Here is a 16,764-nt window from a genome sequence, read left to right as displayed (position 1 = left end):
CCTACTCCATTGGTACAAAGCACCAGATGGGAATGGTGGGCCTCGCCACTTGTTACTTAAGGGGTGCGTAATGTTTCCTGTGGCAACAGAACAAAGTTTGAGCCCAGTGGCAACTTTAAGACCAACAAAGTAGAAGCTTCTGGGTAGAAGCTTTTGTATTCTTTCATTCTGTTGCTTCAGATGAACATGGTGACCCACCTGAATCTGTATTCTCAATTTATGCTGGACTGCATGGCCCTTCAGTAGGAAGACCAGCCATGCCCAGAGTGACCGGGCGTATCTCCAGGTAAGCTCTCCTGTATGCAGTTGACATCTGGCTTATGATTGAAGGCTCGGGTGCTTGAAGGATCTCTGGGAAAGGAAGGGAAGCATCCTGCCTGGGTTTCACGCAAATAGCAGTTATGTATCGTCTCCAAATGTCATTATCGATAACAGCCTGCATCTTGCCTTAGGAACTTCCTGAAATCCAGGCTAGCTCAATCTCATCAGATCTTGGAAGCCAGAATTTGGAAGGGAGACTTCCCAGGAGGATCAGGGCTGTGGCACCTCTCTTGCTTTGAAAGCCCTCCAGTGTCACCAGAAGTCAGCAGGGACTGGACGGCACTTTTCAGCACCACCAGCTTAAAGAGTCTTCCTCTAACATGAGGAGGGTTTCTCCAACTTAGGAAGAGCCTTCCATTGAATGAGGGGCCACTTAAGTTGAAGGATGCCTTCTTAGCAGATGCGTAAGAGACAGGCCACTGCGATCAGATACTGAGGGGAAAGCCATGTGTTAAAGGAAGTACATAATCATCAATTGTGTAAGTAATTGTCATATGGAGCACAACCAGCCCACAGTTAAGCACTTCTGCATCCCATGCGTTGCCATGCAAGCGTCAAAAGATGTACTTCAGTCTCTTCCACTGATGCAAATAGCCCTTTAGAAGTCTTTCCTCACAAAAAGAATTCATGTAAGTAAATACCACGCAAGCTGTCCAGCTTCTAACTACTGTTCACACCTTCTTTCCTAACTGTATTATTGGGTCACATATTCACATTCTTTTGGCAAAATGTTTCTCTTTTATGGTGAGCGAGTTAAATATTTGTCCATACCTACAATGTGAATATCTCTGTCGAAGAAGGACAAAGGACAAATATTGATGAGGTCTCCTTACAGCAAATCCTTCCAGAAAGCAACATTCTGTTGAACCTCCATTTCAATTTCTTTTCTCTTTCCACTTAGAGGGTGCCAACTGTTCTCTATCCGATTGTAAGGGAGGGTTACTTTTGGGCTCTGTCCCAAGGGGGATGTTGTTGGGATCTGCACTGGGTCTTCTGCACATGCTTTAGGTTGATTTAAATGAGGGGGTTGTTTGTTTTTTAAGCAGATTGGTATTTTGCTGGCTGTGCTAAATGGATAAAATTACTTGGTTCCAAAAACTTGGTGTATACTGTGTGGCTCACTATAAGGCCTTAATTTTACTACTACCATGAAATAAAGCAATATATTGGTAGTATCGCTTGATTTAGTCATTGTGTACAGAAGAATAAAGAGAGACGCACACACATCAGAGGTTGATAGCTCTGTTTTAAGTTCTTCTAATAGTTGATTTGACCTTGTGTGTAAGAAAATAGGGTGATGGGTGAAGCTGTATTCCAAGTATTTTTAAGAGGGAACATTGGTTCTTGGCCAAGCCTTGTTGATTTGAAATCTTTCCAAACTTTAATCACAGTGCAAAGTGGGGCATAACACAGAACACATCCGCACAGGAAGTACACTTGAGTAAAGTTAGAATGTCATGAACTTGTGGGGAAAATCCAAATGCACCTACAGCAAATGGTATACTTTACTTTTCCCTCCACAATTCCTGCCCACAATTCCTTCCCAGGTTATCAGTTATCCTCTCAGTAGACATATATAATCACAACAGTCTTGGTATTAGAATTATATTTGCAAGGTCAGTGGCTGTGTTTTTATCATTGTTCTTTCCTGCAAATATTTGCAGGCTATGAAATATGAAACTGCATGAAAAAAGGGCTGTTTCAAACCACAAGACCAACATGTGAAGAAAGAATTATCACTTATCTCGGCTGGTACCTAAATGGTCCCATGATAAACCTAACTTCTACATGAAAAGCACTATAATACTTAAGTAGCAGGGAAAATGTGTTAAATTAGAATTGTGTATCCCACACAAAATTTCCCATCATTAATTCAGTAACGGATGACCTATATTAAACCTCAACTTCTAACATGGGGCTTTTGTTTCAATTCTGTACTGCATGCGTTTCCTCTTTCCCCCTCCATTTTCCTCCTCTTCATCAACATGTAAAAAACCCAAAAGGAAACAGCAGTAGACCATCATTTTTTCTCTGTTTCCTGATCTGAAATGTACTTCAAATACTGAGTGGCCAAGGCAGTTTTAAATTTTGTTAGCATTTTCTCACTGGTTTAGGTATCTCTGTATTTTTCAAATACATTAAATAATTGCAACAACATTTACTCAGATGGCAAATGCCATATGCAATAAACTTACCCACCTACATACTGAGATGGTAATTAGAGGAATCCCAGCTATTCCAGATGCTTTAAAATAGAAAGGTCCACATTTTGGGAAGTAAATACTGTTCAATAAATAAGCAGTTTGAGATCGGCAGCTTCTTTGGTGCTCCAAGTCTGATCTCAGCACAATACAAGACGATCAGTTCTTGAAGTAACCCCCAGAACATACCTCTGGGAACCTGGGAGGGGTTATTCATGAGAATATCATGTCTGGAGTCCTAGGCATGGCAGCTGTGGATGCCAAGGTGCCCGCCCACCAACACCTTTCCTTTGAGGAACTGGACAGGGCCAGGTGGGACTTCTACCCAGCAAGGCTTCTGGCTGGCTATGGGAGATCTGATTGGCTCTGCAGATTTTTTAAGATGTTGCTTTTGCAGCAGCTGTCCCCACAGCACAAGGATCTTCACAGGGTGACTGAAAGGAAGCTGAGGCGGCAGCCATTTTGTTGGCTGCACCCACCATGCTGTGTCAGAATTCCAAAGGTGCCCACTGGCTCCCAAAGGCTGTAGGTCCCTGCAGGATTTAATGTCAGAGATTCCCCATGAGCATATAGGCATAATGGCTGTGACCTTGCATTCATAAAGTTAGAGTCCAAGAGCACCTTCAAGACCTACCAAGTTTTATTCAGGATGTGAGCTTTCATGTGCAGGCACACGTTGTCAGACTGAAGGGAATCAGAGTATCAGATTTACCCGTCCAGATATATATATATAAGGCAGAGGCTGAACAGCAAACTAGCATCCAAGCATGCAGTATACAGAAATGTTTTAACAGATGCAAACAGAAATAGCTAGCTAAGTTCATAAGGTCATTATAGTTTAGATTCAATTCTGGGAGAAAACAGGCAGATAAATGTCTCAGTGTTAAGAGTGATTATATGACCCTGTTGTCACGTCTCCTCTCAAGTGTTGGTGTTGTCTCCTCTGTTGCCAGACCAGAGGAGTGCATTCCAAAATGCCATTCTGATTCATTGCATTGCAATTACAGCTACTATTCTGCTATTTCAAATAAGAAACATTCTTAACACTCTGAGAAAGTGACTGCCTTGCTGGAGCAGGGGAATGCTGTAGACATAGTTTATCTTGATTTCAGTAAGGCTTTTGATAAGGTTCCACATACTCTTCTTGTTGACAAGTTGATAAATTGTGGTTTGGATCCTATTACATTAGGTGTAACTGTAACTGGTTGACAGATTACACCCAAAGAGTGCTTGTGAATGGTCCCTCATCCTCTTGGAGAGAAGTGACAAGTGGAGGGCCTCAAGGATCTGTCCTGGGGCCTGTTTTGTTCAACATCTTCATAAATTATTTGGATGAAGGAACAAAAGGAAAGGTTTTTAAATTAGCAGATGATATTAAATTGGGAGGGGTTGCAAATACAGTAGAAGACAGAAACAGGATACAGGATGACTTTGACAGGCTGGAAAACTGGGCTAAAACCAATAAAATGAATTTTAACAGGGATAAATGTAAAGTTCTGCATTTAGGTAGGAAAAATCCAATGCATCATTATAAGATGGGGGAGACTTGTATTGGCGGTCTCTCTCTCTCGGCTTGGCTTCGCGAACGAAGATTCAAGAAGGGTGCAATAGTCCACGTCTGCTGCAGGCTCGCTGGTGGCTGACAAGACCAATGTGGGACAGGCAGGTCCGGCCGCAGCGGCTGCAGGGAAAAGTCTGATTTAGGGCTGGCGCCGTAGCAGTGCGATTCTTCCTCAATCTTCTTTTGTCCTCAAGACCAGCTATGCGTGCGTTCTCAAAGGAAGAGACAGCCTGGTGGATGGTGTGCCTCCATGCTTTGCGATCTGAGGCTAGGTCAGACCACTGGTGATGGTTGATGTGACAGGTGCTAAGGGATTTCTTCAAGGAGTCCTTGTACCTCTTCTTTGGTGCCCCTCTATTTCGATGGCCAGTGGAGAGTTCGCCATACAGGGCAATCTTGGGAAGGCGGTGGTTTTCCATCCTAGAAATATGCCCTGCCCAGCGCAGCTGCGTCTTCAACAGCAGTGCCTCGATGCTTGTAACCTCCGCCCGCTTGAGGACTTCAGTGTTGGTCACAAAGTCACTCCAGTGGATGTTGAGGATGGTGCGAAGGCAGCGCTGATGAAAGTGCTCAAGAAGTCGCAGGTGATGACGGTATAAAACCCACGATTCGGAGCCATAGATGAGGGTTGTCATCACAACTGCTTTGTAAACATTGATCTTTGTGCCTTTTTTCAGATGCTTGTTGCTCCACACTCTTTTGTGCAGTCGGCCAAGTGCACGGTTTGCCTTTGCCAGCCTGTTGTCAATCTCCTTGTCGATCTTGGCATCTGAGGAGATGATGCACCCCAGGTAGCTGAACTGCTGGACTGTCTTCAGAACTGATTCACCCACAGTGATGCAGGGAGGGTGATAATCTTCCTGGGGTGCAGGCTGGTGGAGAACTTCTGTCTTCTTCAGACTAACTTCTAGGCCGAATAGCTTGGCAGCCTCTGCAAAGCAGGACGTCATATGCTGCAGAGCTGATACCGAGTGGGAGACGAGTGCAGCATCATCAGCAAACAGTAGCTCTCGGATGAGTTTTTCCATTGTCTTGGAGTGGGCCTTTAGTCGCCTCAGGTTGAACAGGCTGCCATCGGTGCGATAGCGGATGTAGACACCATCGTCATCATCTAGATCTACTGCGGCTCTTTGAAGCATCATGCTAAAGAAGATCGTAAAGAGAGTTGGCGCGAGAACACAGCCTTGCTTTACACCTGTGCCTATTGGGAAGGGCTTCGAGAGGTCGTTGCAGTGTCTGACTTGGCCTCGCTGGTCTTCGTGTAGCTGGATGATCATGCTGAGGAACCTTGGGGGACATCCTAAACGTTCCAAGATTTGCCACAGGCCTTTCCTGCTAGCGGTATCGAAAGCTTTGGTAAGGTCGACAAAAGTCACATACAGAGCCTTGTTCTGTTCCCTGCATTTCTCTTGGAGCTGCCTGAGAACAAATACCATGTTGGTGGTGCTCCTGTTAGCTCTGAAGCCGCACTGGCTCTCTGGGAGGAGTTCTTCTGCAATGGTGGGCACCAGTCTGTTCAGGAGTATTCTGGCAAGGATTTTGCCTGCGATGGAGAGCAGGGTTATCCCCCAGTAGTTGGAGCAGTCTGACTTTTCCCCTTTGTTCTTGTATAGGGTGATGATGATTGCATCACGAAAGTCCTGTGGTAATTTGCCTTGTTCCCAGCAGGTGACAAGTACTTTGTGAAGTGAGCTATGTAGTACTGTGCCCCCATGCTTCCAGATCTCTGGTGGAATTCCATCAACTCCTGCTGCCTTTCCACTTTTCAGTTGCTTGATGGCTTTAACAGTCTCTTCTAGGGTGGGGATCTCATCCAACTCTGTTTTCACCGGTTGAAGTGGGGTGAGGTGTATTGCTGAATCTTGAACTACGCGGTTGGCACTGAAGAGAACCTGAAAATACTCTGACCACCGGTTCAGTATGGATGCCTTGTCTGTGAGGAGCACTTGGCCGTCTGCACTATGCAAGGGACTCTGAGCCTGATATGATGGACCATATACTGCCTTCAGGGCTTCGTAGAACCCTCTTAAATCACCAGTGTCTGCACACAGCTGGGTTCTCTCTGCAAGCTTGGTCCACCACTCGTTCTGAATGTCTCGAAGCTTGCGCTGGAGGTTGCTACATGCAGCGCGAAAGGTTGCTTTTTTCCCAGGACAGGAGGGCTGAGCAAGATGTGCTTGGTAGGCAGATCTCTTTTTTGCCAGTAATTCTTGGATCTCTTGATTGTTCTCATCAAACCAGTCCTTGTTCTTCCTTGTGGAGAACCCGAGGACTTCTTCAGAGATCTGCAGGACGGTAGTTTTTAGGTGTTCCCAGAGTGCTTCTGGAGAAGGGTCTGTGGGGCAACTGGGGTCCTCAATTCTTGACTGGAGTTTTGCCTGGAAGGCAGCTTTAACTTCGGCTGACTGGAGGCTGCCAACCTGAAACTTCCTCTGAGGGATACCTCCTCTCCTGGGTGTGGGTTTACAGTGAAGATGGAGATTGCAGCGTACAAGACGATGATCCGTATGACATTCTGCGCTGGGCATTACTCGGGTGTGTAAGACATCTCGAAGGTCTCTCTGGCGCACCAGAATGTAGTCGATAAGGTGCCAATGCTTGGACCGTGGGTGCATCCAGGTTGTCTTCAGACTGTTCTTCTGCTGGAAGATAGTGTTGGTGATGGTGAGCTGGTGCTCCATGCAGAATTCTAGCAGGAGGCGCCCGTTGTCATTGCAGTTGCCAATGCCGTGTTTGCCAAGTACTCCTTTCCAGGCTTCCGAGTCTTTACCTACTCTGGCATTGAAGTCGCCAAGGATGATCACCTTGTCCTCTGTAGGGGTCTTCCGTACGAGGTTGCGTAGATCAGCATAGAACTTGTTCTTTTCTGCAGGATCTGCTTGAAGGGTTGGGGCATACACACTGAAGAGTGTTGCATGCTGCTTGTTTTGAAGTGGGAGGCGCATGGACATGATGCGATCTGAGTGACCTGTTGGCAGGTTTTCGAGTTTGGAGGCAATGGAGTTCCTGACCATGAAGCCAACGCCAGAAAGGCGGCTCTCAGCCTTTGACTTACCTGACCAGTAGAGGGTATAGCCAGCACCGTGTTCTTGAAGACTACCTTCCTCAGGGAAACGGACCTCACTGAGAGCTGCTATGTCGATATTCAACCTGAGAAGTTCGTGGGCAACTAGAGCAGAGCGTCGTTCAGGGCGACCACTGCCTACTGTGTCAAGCATGGTTCTGATGTTCCAACACGCAAGCTTTAGTCTGTGAGGCTTTGTGAGGCAGGTGCATGCCTTTTCTTTGTTGTTATTTTTCGACCGCAAGTAAGGATGCCCGTTGACCGCGGCTAGCCAACTGGGGTGGGGGAGACGAGCTTTGTTTAGGCCACCTTTTCTAGGCCCCTCTCCGTGTGGAGCAAGCAGTGCTGTCCCTAGATAAGGCTGCTTGGTCGTTCAGGGTGCTGCCGAAAAATGCTTTCGTCTCCGGGTTAGCATCAGGCAACCAATACCCTGAACCGCCTACATGCAGGATCAGGACTGCGGCTTCCAGTGGCACCTTCCACCTGCCGTTTCGCCCCTTGCCCATCGCTGCAGGACTTGATGCGTTGTGGGTTGTGTATGTGGATATGCCCTTCAGGCCTGCGCAGAGGAATTTTTTAGGTGAAGCGCAGTGTGCGCGGTACTGGCTCCACCCTTCACCTGGGGGTCATCTGCCATGGCCCAGTAAGCCGGGACGCCAGCAGCGAGTCCTCCAGGTGGTAGGTGTTACATTAACGAGCTCTATCTGCCCGGGTTTGATGTTAGAGTTTTCCTTCTCTTAGGCTGGCGAGGTTGGTGGGCCCAGCCTGCCCATCCGGTTATACCGCCGGACAATTCGGTTGCACCATGATGTAGCAAACTCTGTGAAAACGGGGGGGACCAGCGAGAAGGTGTTGCTACGGATGCAGTAATGCAGGAGAAGCCATTGCAGTGACCATCTGCCAGGCATAGCCAGACAGTGACCACGCAGCGTTCACTACACCGGGAGAGGAGAGGCTATGTATTGCGCATACACTTTCCCTGGGGGGGTAGGATTCCCAGAGGGAGCCCACCCCCCACCCCCCGTATTGGCGGTAGTATGTGCAAAAAGGATCTAGGGGTCCATACACTGAACATGAGTCAGCAGTGTGATGTGGTGGCTAAAAAGGCCAATGCAATTTTGTGCTGTTTCAACAGAAATATATGGTGTTGCTTTACACTGCTCTGGTTAGACCTCACCAAGAGTATTGTGTTCAGTTTTGGGGACCACAATTTAAGTAGGCTATAGTCAAGCTGGAACATATCCAGAGAAGGGCAACAAAGATGAAGACCATGAGGACAGATTGAAGGAGCTGGGTATGTCTAGCTTGGAAAGGAGATGACCGAGAGGTGGTATGATCACTAGCTTCAAGTACTTGAAGGGCTGTCATATAGAGCAGGGGTGGCCAACGGTAGCTTTCCAGATGTGTTTTTCCTACAACTCCCATCAGCCCCAGCCATCGGCCATGCTGGCTGGGGCTGATGGGAGTTGTAGGCAAAAAACATCTGGAGAGCTACCGTTGGCCACACCTGATATAGAGGATGGTGCAGAATTGTTTTGTTTCCCCAGAAGGTTGGGCCAGAATCAACAGGCTGAAATTACATCAAAAGAGTTTTCTGCTCGACATTAGGAAGAACTTCCTGACAGAGCAGTTCCTCAGTGGAACAGACTTCCTTGGGAGGTGGTGGGCTCTCCTGCCTTGGAGGTTTTTAAGCAGAGGCTGGATTGTCATCTGACAGCAATGCTGATTCTGTGAATTAGGCAGATCATGAGAAGTAGAGCCGGAAAGATTGCATCAATGGCCCTTTCTTACACATCCAGGGAAATCCTGGGGGTCAGTCAGCAATTTTTCTCCAGGCCAATTTGTCCAGGGATCCTGGAAGTTTTTGTCATCTTCTGGGCATGGAGCCTGTAGGGGGTCACTGGGAATGTATGGGGGAGGGAAGGTATGTGTGAAGTTCCGGCATTGTGCAGGGGATTGGGCTAGATGGCCCTGGAGGTCCCTTCCAACACTATGATTCTCAGGACTTTTTTTGTAGCAGGAATTCCTTTGCATAATAGGCTACACACCTCTGATGTAGCCAGACCTCCTGGTGCTTACAGTAGGCCCTTTACTAAAAGCCTTGTAAGCTCTAGGAGGATTGGCTACATCAAGGGTGTGTGGCCTAAAAGGCAAAGGAGTTCCTGCTACAAAAAAAGCCCTGATGATTCTGTTATTCTAACTTCAAAGCCAGCTATAATTAGTAGTAGCCAAGTTTGCACAAGGGACTACCTTTATTTTTTTAAGTCAGTAGGAAGGGTTGCCAGCCTCCAGGTGGGGCCTGGAGATCTGCTTTTACAACTGATCTCCAGCTGGCAGAGATCAGCTCCCCTGGAGAAAATGGCAGCTTTGAAGGATGGAATCTATGGCATTGCGCCCTGCTGAGGCCCCTCCCCTCCCCTCTCCCAGATCCACCCCAAAGTCTCCAGGTATTTTCCAGCACAGACCAGGCAACCCTATCAGAAGGTGCCCTGACCTGGTTGACCCAGGCTGGCCCAATCAATCTCACAAGGTCAGCCCTGGTTAGTACTTGGCCAGGCGACCCCCAAGGAAGCCCAGGGTTGCTATGCAGAGGCAGGCAACAGCAAACCGCCTCTTGCTTTGGAAACCCTACAAGATCATCATGAATTGGTTCTGATTTGACAGCACTTTTGACTGGCAAGTCATCCGGTGTGAACAAGGGCTCTTCATCCAATTAGGGGTAATTATTAATTATCATATGGCAGTGTGTGTAGAATAGCCAGGAGATCCTAAGATCGTCTGCAGCCGGGAGTGGTAGCTCTTTCAGCATCATGCACCACTAGGGGGTGAACTAGACTTGTTTTCAAGGCAAGAGACATTTCAGGGGTGGTTTGCCGTTGCCTGCCTCTGCGTCACGAGCCTCTTTGCCAAGAACTGGGTCCCTCTCAGGAGGTTTTATTGACTATGATTCGGGGGGGGGGGGGGGGGAGTGAGAGGCTAATCCTCAGCATTCTTGTTGCTTATTAATCATGTCTTTACTTATTTCATACACACACAATCATCCTGTAACCAGACTTCTGTTTTGTAGCCTTGAAATTGTTTTTTGGGGGGGTGGGGGGGCTTGCAAGAATGTCGGCTTCAGAGTTGTTTTAATGAGTGTCCTTATCTGGAATCCATTGAAATGATCTGCGCTGCTACAGACAGATGCTCCTGCCTGCTGAGAACTAGCCTTGAACTGAACATAAATCATGTGAAGGCCTGGGAATTGTTTTAAATGTGTGCAGCTGGGGAGCGCAACATAGAACCATTTTATTTGCCTACTTTCTGGCCACCCGTGCTTGCTTCTGAGCTTTTTCTGCACATCTCAGAGAAGCCTGATACTGAGCAAAGCCTGGCTTCCCCATTCGCATCCAGGGCTGACCCCACTTCGCTTCAATCAGACCAGCCTGGCCCATCCAGGTGAGGGCAGCATTTGCTTTGGAGCCACAATGCAGCAGCAATGGGGCTGCTTCACCACCAGTTTTAGCAGTCAGCCTTTGCAATGAAGGCAATCTTGTGGAGGAAGAGTTCCTTTCTCCCCACCCCCACGACACCGGCATGGCTTTGCCTCATTTCCTTAGCCAAAATGGTCCTTAAAACAGACTCTTCCCCACAACTCATTCTTCTGCTCCCTGCTCTGTCCCTCAGCTCCTGTTAAAAACGTCCCACCATTTTTATGCTGGAGGCATTTGATATTTTTAGTTTTAATATTTATATACCACCCATTTAAACTTAAGGCATAGGCTTGCCAATCCCCAGGTCCCAGCAGGCGTTCTCCCCCTTTCCCAGGCTCCTTTCAGCCACCAGTCAGCTGGCCGGTGGGGGAAGCCCCGCCCCCACGGCCATCATGTGACTTTCCACCTCCAGAGGCTTCAGTCTCTATTGGAAAGCCTTCCTCTTGGATGGTGCATCTGCGTCTTTAAGGCTGAAGAGGAGCGGGGGGGGGGGGGTGAGAAGGAGGCAGAACAACATGGCTGTGAAAGGAGCCCAGACCCTCCGTTTGTTACACAATCCTTGCAGAGGTCGTTTGCATAGTGTGAAGGTAAACTTGAACCTTTGGTTGCCCTGTGTTACTGTGAAAAACTAGGAAGTTCAGCAACTTGTGAGTAGAGGTGCCAATTCCCAGGTGGGGGCAGGGGAGCCCCAGTTTGGAGGCCCTCTGGAGCTTCAGGGCCATCAGAAACGAAGGGGTGGGGGGTGGAGGGAGGGAAATGTCTGCTGGACCATAGGGTATAATGGAGAATTAATCCCGGGGTATCTGGGGCTCTAGAGGGGCAGTGTTTTGAGGTAGAGGTACCAAATTTTCAGCGTAGCATCTGATGGATCTCCTCAAAATACTCTCTAAGTTTCAAAAAGATTGGACCAGGGGGTCCAATTTTATGAGCCCCAAAAGATGGTGCTCCTATCCTTCATTATTTCTAATGTAGGGAAGGCATTAAAAAGGTATGTGGTCCCCTTAAATGTGATGACCAGAACTTCCTTTGGAGTTCAGTTGTGCTTGTCACCACTTTGCTTATGGCTTCACCCCACAATGTCTCCTGGCTCCACCCCCAAAGTCCCCAGATATTTCTTGAATTGGACTTGGCAACCCTATTAAGGCAGCTTCTGTCATTTGACATATAGTGGCATAAACATAACTAAATATTATGACACAGCTATAAGAGCTATTTCTAAATAGCAGACAATTAAAATGAAAAATGGTCTAGATAAAGATGGTTTAATTCATTGGTGCACGCTGCTCCCCTTGGTTTTATAAAGAAGCAGAATATCAGTGGAGTTTTCCCCCCTTTCTTTTTGCTTTTATTAACCTAATACATTTCCAAAGGACTCATCTAGAGAGCTTAAAACTCCCTTTGACACAGAATAATAAGACATGAGACCAGGAAGCATCCCAGACTTAATTAGATTGTAGAATGCTGGATGGAAGTCTGATTTCAAGATGCCCCAGAGGCTCCTGCATGAAAGAAGCAAAACTGAAGTCTCTCCTTTTGGAAACAGAAAAAACAGGCATTCATCAGATCCCCTCCCACGCTGTTTCAAAGCATGCATCCGTGAAAGACTGGGAGCAGTTTTTTTAAAAAAGTAGCAGTCTTATATTAATGAAGCTGGAGAGCAATTTTAGATATTGCACTCAACAGCAAGTCAGTGGTAAAGTTGCAGTACTGTAGTCGGAGCCCTCTGCTCACGACCTGAGTTCGATCCCAGCGGAAGCTGGTTCAGATAGCCGACTCCAGGTTGACTCAGCCTTCCATCCTTCCGAGGTCGGTAAAATTAGTACCCAGCTTGACTGGGGAAGGCAATAGCAAACCACCCCATGATAAGTCTATGTTGTGAAAGCAACATCACCCCAGAGTAGGAAATGAATGGTTGCTTGCACAGGGGATAACTTTTACCTTTTATAAAACAAATGAGGTAGGTTAGTTTCAAAGGAGGAAGTCAGTTCACTTGTCCCTCAGCCCACCTTCATGCAAATGATAATAGGTCTAGACACATTTGGTTCCTGGAGACTGTATAGCATTTCATTCCTTCAAACCTCTGTTCCCTGCTTGGAGGGAGGAGAAAGGGAAGCTTGACTATTCCTGTGTCTAGACCTATTATCATTTGCATGAAGGTGGGCTGAGGGACAAGTGTTTTGCTAAAAGTATGCTTGTGAACATTTTCCTTTTCATTAATATTCTATAACACTTGATGCTGGGAGTGGTTCTCTGTACCTTGTCAACTGGAAAAGCCTCTTTGATCTGGCCTGACTAGGTCAGGGAGGTGGAGAAACAGATGCTAAAAGCTCCTCAGTACAGGAAGGAGCGCTCTTTCTTTGGGATGCTGAGTTCATGAGAACTCTTTAGCTGAGAACTGCAAGTGGGCAGCCATTGACCATGTGCTTGCCTGGGAGCTGGAGCAAGCTTCAAGCTAATGGTAATTCTGCAGAGATCTAGAACAGCTAAACTAAAGAGCCTGTCCTATAGTTTACCATCAGATAGGGCATGTATAGAGAAAGGGACAGAGGATTTATGGTTTTTCCAGTTTCTTTGTATCCCTTGCTCAGTTTGGTGTTTTGCTAAAAGTATGCTTGTGAACATTTTCCTTCATAAATATTCTATAACTTGATGCTGGGAGTGGTTCTCTGTACCACAGAGACCTCCACTAAAGGAGTGCCGGGGAGAAGGCAGGCAGTGGGCAAGAGGCCATTCCTCCAGGGGTGCCCCCATGGTGGCTGAGTGCTGGGCAGCAGGAGAAACAGAAGCAAGCCCTCAGAACTTGGAAGGAAAGCTGGGAGTCCTGGACCTCCTAGTAGGTAATCCCTATAATGGTAGTAGTGGTGGCGGGCTACGCGGAGAGTGGGGGGGAAGCCCCTCCAGGTGTGGAGAAACAGGAGGGCAGTGCAGAATAGGGCCGGCAGGCCATAGCCACAGGCACAAGCAGGAGCTCACGGACCAGCCACCCCCACGGGATTCCACCCCCACCAGCCTGCCCTTTCTTAAATGGTGCAAGGCTGCTCATCACAGTCGGGCGTCCTGTTCTCTCACGGAGGGAGAGCTCCACCACCCTGCTTTCCTGCTGAGGCAGGCCTGTACTTCCTTCAAACATTTTATCCCCTCACCTTCTGAAAGGCGATTGGCTGCTGGAGCAGCTCTCCCAAAGGCTTGGCTGAGTGGGCATTTTCCCATCTGAGGCAGGACAGTCTCATCTCTATCACAACCACGCAAGGCAACTTGCAAAAACTGGGGCAGAAAACCCAATTCAAACTCTGAGGAAGCCGCAGGTGGGGCCACCTTGCAGAGCACTGCTTTCCTTTCCCCATGCTTTCTGGCATTTGGAGAGCCAGAGGGCTGAAGGCAGCACAGCTCATTGCTCTCATGCAGGGGGCAGAAGATGTAGTCATCGCCTTTCCAGCTCAGCCTACGTTGGGGGGCCCAACAGTAGGGGATGTTCTGCCACTCCTCATTGAAAGGGGGTGGGGTGCACTCATAAACACTGCCGGTTGGAGGATAGGCTGGAAGCACTTTGCAACTGTAGTGTACTGGGAGCTTCAAACAAAGATGCTTTTGTTGGAGAGGCTCCTTGCAGCTACATTCAGATTGGCCGCCCTTGCTGAGCCAGCCAATCAGGTAATATCCAATTGAATGAGGCCCATGCAAATGAGAGTTCCAAGCACCTGCTTTTCTATTCAGTTGTTTATTGCTGGAGGTGTGTTTTGGGCGGAGTTTCTGTGTACATAGTTGCAGCAAGCTGCATGTGTTTTCAGTTGGGTGTTGACTAATAAAAGAGCTATGCTGGAATCACTATAGTGCCTGACCCACTACTTTTCAGGCAACTCTGCTGGTCATCCATCACTCCCACTTGCCACAGACCTGGAGACTTGATTCAAAGCAAGGAAGCTAAATGTGGACTCCCCACCCCAATGGCTTGCTATGTCTGACAATAGAATCATAGAGTTGGAAGGGACCTAGAGGGTCATCTAGTCCAACCCCCTGCACAATGCAGGAAACTCACAAGTATCTCCCCCTAAATTCACATAAACTCTCGCTTGTTGCAGCCCCAGAACAGCAAAGGAGAAAGAGAGAAATGCCTCCTGCCTGGAAAGGAGAAAAGCAGCTGGCAGGAAAAATGGGGAAGTCCTCTGCACATGCATCTGGGGTGGGTGTTGCATGGGAGCTTTTCACATGGGGGTTGCATTGAAGGGGGGAGGCCATGGGGCGGCAAGACAGAATCCTACAAGGATCCTTCCTCCTCAAGCGGCGGCAAGAGGGAAAGCCAGCAGGTGGGGCTGCTAAGTCCCCCCCTGAAAAAATGAAAGACCCCCCATTTTTAAAATCCTGGCTATGGGGCTGCAGAGCAGGGATTCAAACGTGGGTCCCCATACCCCAATCACTGCACACACCATCTGTCACTGTGACTGGTGCAAGCATAGCTGAGCACAGCTGTGTTAGAACGAAGTCTGGCTCCTGCATTTGTGCAAGAATCTGGGTGCCCTAATTCTGGCAACGATACAGCTTCGTGGCCTGGTCTGCTACTTCAGCATAAGGATTCCTTTCATTTTACCTTTTATCCAATAGAAGCTTTATGGTACATCAATCTTGAGCAGTGGATACTTGTTGATTGCTTATCATAAGGGTTGTCAGGTCCAACTCAGAGAATATCTGAGGACTTTGGGGGTGGAGTCCAGAAATTTTCTCATTTCCTAAAATAATTTAAAAATATACAACAGTGCAGTTCCCCTGAATACAGTCCATTTCCTTGTCCCCCAGCAACTGCACTTCCACTAAATGAAAGTGAACATACACAGAGAGACTCACAAAGCAGCCAAAATAAACAGGAGTTTAAAAAATTCCAGCTACTAAAGTTCTTTCTGGATCCCTTTCAGGAAGTAAAAAGGTAAGTAACTCATAATGAACTTGCAAACACAGCAAAATATAATTCCTCCTGGGATTAGCATGCAGAAGGAGCTGTGCAGGGCTTTTTTTCCTGGGGAAACACAGTGGAACAGAGTTCCAGAACCTCTTTGTGAAAACAAGATTCTCCAAAAAAAAGAAGAAGTTTAGAAGTTCATGAGCGACATGTGTATTTCTCCTTCATTTCCCTCTTGAGAGTTCTGGCACCTCATTTTCCAGGGGAAAAAGTCCTCGATACATGCTATCATGTTGATCTTATCAAAGGGGCAGGGGCAGAATAAGACAAATGCATGGAACTCCCCCCACCCTATCTGCCAAGGAGGGAGCATTTAGTCTGGCCAGAAGGAGTGCCCTTAACAGGCTTTGAGGAGACAGGTGGGTGTCGGAAGAAGCACAAAGATTCCTAAGAAACTCTTGCTCATGTACCTCTTGGGAATGAGCTAACTTGTCGTACCCATCAAGAGTTCTGAGGAATTCAACAACTTACACATTCCTATATCGGCATAAGCTGTCCCCGAAATAGTACCTTTACAGAAAGGGTTAGGAACTTTCCCTGTCTGATTCTGAGCATTTTAAAATCAATGTCCTCTCGGCGTTTCCCACTATGAGAACATAACATTTTTTCCCTCCCAATCACTGAGAACATAACTGTGACTTGAACATTTAACTCTTTTTGCCTCATTCAATCATGTGCAATAACAGCTACTTAATTAAACCTGAATTACTTGCTAATGGCATAGTTCTCAGAGGTGTACTGGCGGGGAAGAGAATTAATTGATATTGAGACTCGATTGTCCCTGGAGAAGAGATCTGAATGCAGAAAAATGGCCTCTGCTTGCAGTTAATAGTGGTGGTGGAGCAGGCGTTCTGAAGACTTGCTTTTCATTTTGCTGCCAAGCCTTCCCAGATGCTAACTAGCTGTGAAACTCTACTCTGACCAAAGAGTAAAGTTTGAGTCCAGTGTTGCCTTTAAAATCAGCAGTTTCATTCTGGGCAGAAGCTTTCATGTGCATGAACACCTCATTGTATCTGAAGAAGTGTGTGTGCGTATGAAAGCTTCTACCCAGAATTAAATTTTGTTGGTCTTAGAGGTGCCTGCCTGGACTCAGACTTTGTTCTGCTGCTTCAGACTAACATGGTTGCCCACCTGAGTCTGACCAAAGAGATCAGGCATCTTGTCTCAGGGAAGAAGACGCTTTCTGCTAGAGG

Source organism: Heteronotia binoei, chromosome 7 (genome assembly GCF_032191835.1).
Source record: "Heteronotia binoei isolate CCM8104 ecotype False Entrance Well chromosome 7, APGP_CSIRO_Hbin_v1, whole genome shotgun sequence".
Classification (NCBI taxonomy): domain Eukaryota; kingdom Metazoa; phylum Chordata; class Lepidosauria; order Squamata; family Gekkonidae; genus Heteronotia; species Heteronotia binoei.
This window is presented reverse-complemented; position numbering follows the sequence as displayed.